This window comes from Arachis ipaensis, chromosome B02 (genome assembly GCF_000816755.2).
Source record: "Arachis ipaensis cultivar K30076 chromosome B02, Araip1.1, whole genome shotgun sequence".
Lineage (NCBI taxonomy): Eukaryota > Viridiplantae > Streptophyta > Magnoliopsida > Fabales > Fabaceae > Arachis > Arachis ipaensis.
Window position 1 is genome coordinate 8,622,415 of NC_029786.2, and position 4,643 is coordinate 8,627,057.

Genomic DNA, 4,643 nt, shown 5'->3' on the forward strand with positions numbered 1-4,643 from the left:
TAATTTAGCAAAATTCATAAATAAAATAAGATAAATTACATGTTTAAAATAAATACATCTCAGTCTTAATTCTATTTTATGAAAATTATTACAGTGCACCAAATTTTTAGAGCAATTTACTAAAATAAATAAACTAACCTCCAAATTTACCAAGAATACACATTTTGTAAAATGGATACCGAAATGCATTTTTTCATAAACTATGTAAATCGCGACAGGGGTCCCGCAGTTTACGAATGCACGTAATCCGCTACAAGGGTGTCGCGGATTATGTTCGAAGAAAATCATCACATAATCCGTGGTAAGGGTGTCGGGGTTTATGTGTGATGATGCAAACGTGCATAAACCGCTACAGGAGTCTAGCGGTTTATGCTTTGTCAAATTCGCCTATATATACCACTCAAGATAAGGAGTGGGGCATTTGAGGAGAGTCATTTTCACACTTTCACAAATGGATAGTGAGAAGAGCTTGTTGGTTCTAGTCCACTGCTCTGGTAAAATAAAAAATAATAGGCATGGTGTTAAGTTCACTGATAAAGAATCGCTGAGCGTTTTTATCCGTTCGATTGATACTTTGTCGGATCTGAAGAGGAACATATTGCAGAAGGCAGGGTTTGTGTGGGGCCAAATTGGTGAAGAAGGTGTTCTACAAGATTCCGATGGCGGTTGTGTCAAATGGTGTGCAGTATGAAACATTTGTAAGGTCGGATGAAGATATGGAGGTCTTGTTTCATTGTCGGCGGAGTTTTCCAGAGGTGAGAATACACGAGTTGTTTGCCAAGGTGGAAGACCGTGTCGACAGTTCCAAGGCTTCAGCGCCAAATCCTCAGTCAACGACGGTGGGGTGCTTTTACTTCGATGCCTATCGTTGCACATTCACTTGTTCTAGCATCGGCAGCTAGGTCACCTGGTTTGATTACTGGTCTTGTTGGTGTTGGTGATCCAGATCACGTTGAGGACGCGATGCGGGAAGATGATTTGGACGATGAGGCCGATCATATATCGAGGGATAGTGAGGAGGAGACTCTAGTGGCCCCACCTGCACCTCAGGGACCATCCAGTTCTGAGTCCCACCAACAACCACCACATTTCTCGACGTTGAACCTGGAAGCAGTGAGTCAACAACCGGATGAGGCACACACCTTCGGAGGCCAAGGATTACACGAGGGCAATACTTCTGGAGAATTTCAGATTGGCCAATCTTTCCAGACTAAGAAGGAAGCTGTGATGAGTGTTAAGGATTATAGCATTCGTCGTGGAGTTCAGTATCGGGTTATGGAATCAGATCATCTGAAGTATGTTGGGAGATGCAAAGAGTTTGGAAATGGCTACACGTGGATGATCCGCGTGGCACTTCAGCAGCGCAAGGATAACTGGGAGGTTAGAAGGTACAACGGAGCTCACACTTGCCTGGCACTTCGATTTCGAGCGACCACCGACAGCTCGATTACCACGTAAATTTGTGCGAGGATCTATCCGTTGGTCAGGGCGGATGCAACGATTACGATAAAGGTGTCTGGCCACTTCGATTTCGAGCGACCACCGACAGCTCGATTACCACGTAAATTTGTGCGAGGATCTATCCGTTGGTCAGGGCGGATGCAACGATTACGATAAAGGTGTTGCAAGAAGCTACTGAGTCAACCTACGGATTCAGGCCTAGTTATAGGAAGGTATGGAAGGCAATTATGCAAAGCAGAAGGTAGTCGCACAGATTTACGGGGATTGGAAAGAGTCGTATGCCGAGTTGCCCTAGTGGATCCTTGGGATGCAAGCAACGATGGACGGAACCGTAGTTTTGTTGAAGACTTCTCTAGTGAGTGTAGGTGATAAGGTTGATGAGTCTACAGAGTACTTTCATCAACTTTTCTGGCCATTCCCTTCATGTGTTGAGGCTTTTAAATATTGCAAGCCACTAATCAGCATTGACGGTACGCATCTGTATGGGAAGTATGGTGGGACTTTGCTTCTGGCTATTGCATAAGATGGAAACTCGAATATATTGCCAGTTGCGTTTGCACTTGTTGAGGGGGAGAATGCTGAGTCGTGAGCTTTTTTCTTATCCCACTTGCGTCAACATGTGACCCCACAAGAAGGGATTTTAGTGATCTCTAATAGACAAAACGACATTAAGGCTGCACTGGAGGCACCAGACAGTGGTTGGCAACCGCCTCATGCATATCGAGCGTATTGCATTCGACACGTTGCAGCTAATTTTGCTCTCAGTTTCAAGGGTCAGGATGCAAGGCGGATGCTCGTGAATGCCGCGTATGCCAATACTGAGGCCGAGTTTGACTACTGATTTGATATTATGAGGACTGAGAATCCAGCCATGTGTGATTGGGCTAACCGACTGGAGTATGATAAGTGGACCTAACACTAGGATGGAGGCAGATGGTTCGGCCACATGACGACGAACATACCCGAGTGTGTTAACTCTGTATTAAAGGCGACACAGAATCTGCCGGTTACTTCACTTGTGAAATCCACATATGGGAGGTTAGCAGAGCTTTTTTTCGTCCGAGGGCAGACAGCAGAGGCATAGTTGGGATCAGGCCAACGGTTCTGCCAGGCGCTGGTCAAGGCGATAGAGTGCAACTTGAAAGATTCGAGGTGCTTCACGGTTACTCTATTTGACAGACATCAGACTGAGTATACCGTGGTTGAGACGACTCCTACTAGTAACTTTTCGCTTGGAACGTATCGGTTTTCCTCAGAGATCGCACTTGTGACTGTGGGTACTTTCAAGCTCTCCATTACCCGTGCTGCCATGCGATTGCATGCTGTTCTCAATCCCGGTTAGACTGGGCTACGTACGTTCATGAGGTTTATACCATGAGTAAGATGTTCAGTGTATACCGGATGGAGTTTCTGCCCCCTATTCCAGAGGGTCCGTGGCCACCGTACGCCGGTTCTACTATCGTTCCCGATCTTAACATGAGACGTGCCAGAAAGGGGCGACCGAGGTCAACAAGAATCCGTAATACCATGGATGAGGCCGATAGTAGTTGGCCGAAGCGATGTGGGCTATACAGACAGACAGAACACACTCGCAGGACTTGCCCTTAGCGAGGATCCGCCCCCAGTGCCGAGGCATAGGTGTCATTAGGTCGTCATGATTAGCTTTCATTTTTCTTTTCTTATTTGTGTTCTTATCCTGTTTTAGTTGTACTTATATTAAGTAAAGTTCTACTTACTGTTCGTTTTACGGTGACGTGGTTATTGTTAGTGATTCTCTATGTAGTTGTGATTCTCTTGAGGAAAGGTGTTCTAATTTTGTTGGAAATTCTATGAGTTCAAGAGACTAATTTCAATTAAATCAAAGCACCAACCTATGTTGCGCCATACATAAAAAATGCAAACCAAAGTTTCATCCAAAAACTCATCCTCCATGAAAAATGAACTAAGTCCACATTAAAGCATAAATCGCTAGACCCGTGTAGCGGTTTATGCACGTTTGCATCATCACACATAAACCGCGACACCCCTACCGCGGATTATGTGATGATTTGCTTCGAACGTAATCTGCGACCCCTGTAGCGGATTACGTGCATTCGTAAACCGCGGGACCCCTGTCACGGTTTACATAGTTTATGAAAAAAAATGCATTTCGGTATCCATTTTGCAAAATGTGTATTCCGGTAAATTTGGAGGCCAGTTTATTTATTTCAGTAAATTGCCCAAATTTTTAAGTATTTACCCGTAAAAAATTATTAGTGGCAGATTATGGCTGAGCTAGGGTAAAGGAAAACCGCTATGGAACATAGCGGATTATGCACAAAAAAAAATTTTAAGGTAGTGTTTGTTTTGAGGTAATGGGTTGAGATTCAGTATCATGTTTGTTTATCCAAAATCTAGTATTAAAATTTCACTCTCAATCTCTAAAATGTCAATATTTTAGTACTTTCAAAAAGTGAAAATACAGGGGATTGACATTTTTTTAGAACGAAGATTGAAACTTTAATAACATTTTATATTTAAAATATTTTTATTTTAATTAATTAATTTTAACTTTATTTTTTGTATAAATTAAATTAGAATTTTATTTTTATTTTAGTCTCTGTCTTTCACTTTATTCCAAATATAATAATGAGACTTATTTCAATTTTTGTCTTTTAGTCTCTGTCTCTCAGTCTTAATCTCTAGATTATACACGAAATAGGTGAGTGAAATCATGTGCAACGGTTTACGAAAAAATAGAAACATATCATAAACTTTGATTTACACATAAAACCTATGGTTCTAAAAATCGGACCGAACGGACCGGTCGAACCAGTTCAACCGAGAACCAGCAATAAAAATGGTCTGATCTATTATCAATAACCGTTGGTTAGAGAACCGCTTCTATGAAAACGATGCCGTTTTGTGTTAAAACTTAAAAAAAAAAGAAAAAAAAAAGAAAAATCAATTGTGCAAGGAGCTGAAGCCTGAAGCCATTTGCCCATTCCATTTGTGAACCCCCCCTTCCCCCATCATTCGTGAACCTCTCCCTTTGAAGCAAAACCCTAGCTGCTTCTTTCTCAAGTTCCTTGCAGCCGTCGTCCCCAGGTTCTCGGTTCTCGGTGCCTCCGCTTCTTCCTCTTCTCCAGGTTCGAAACCTAGGTAGCTCGACACGTCGTCCACTGGCTTCTCACTTCGTGGCT

At 42.8% G+C, this 4,643-nt stretch overlaps 1 long non-coding RNA gene across 1 annotated transcript in view; it reads left to right on the forward strand.

Annotated features, from left to right (window-relative positions):
• Positions 1-4,643, forward strand: part of LOC110268683 — an 11,455-nt gene that overhangs the window by 4,909 nt on the left and 1,903 nt on the right. Inside the window, exon 2 of the long non-coding RNA XR_002357029.1 lies at positions 639-643. This is a non-coding gene — a long non-coding RNA (uncharacterized LOC110268683). The remainder of the gene's footprint in view (positions 1-638; positions 644-4,643) is intronic.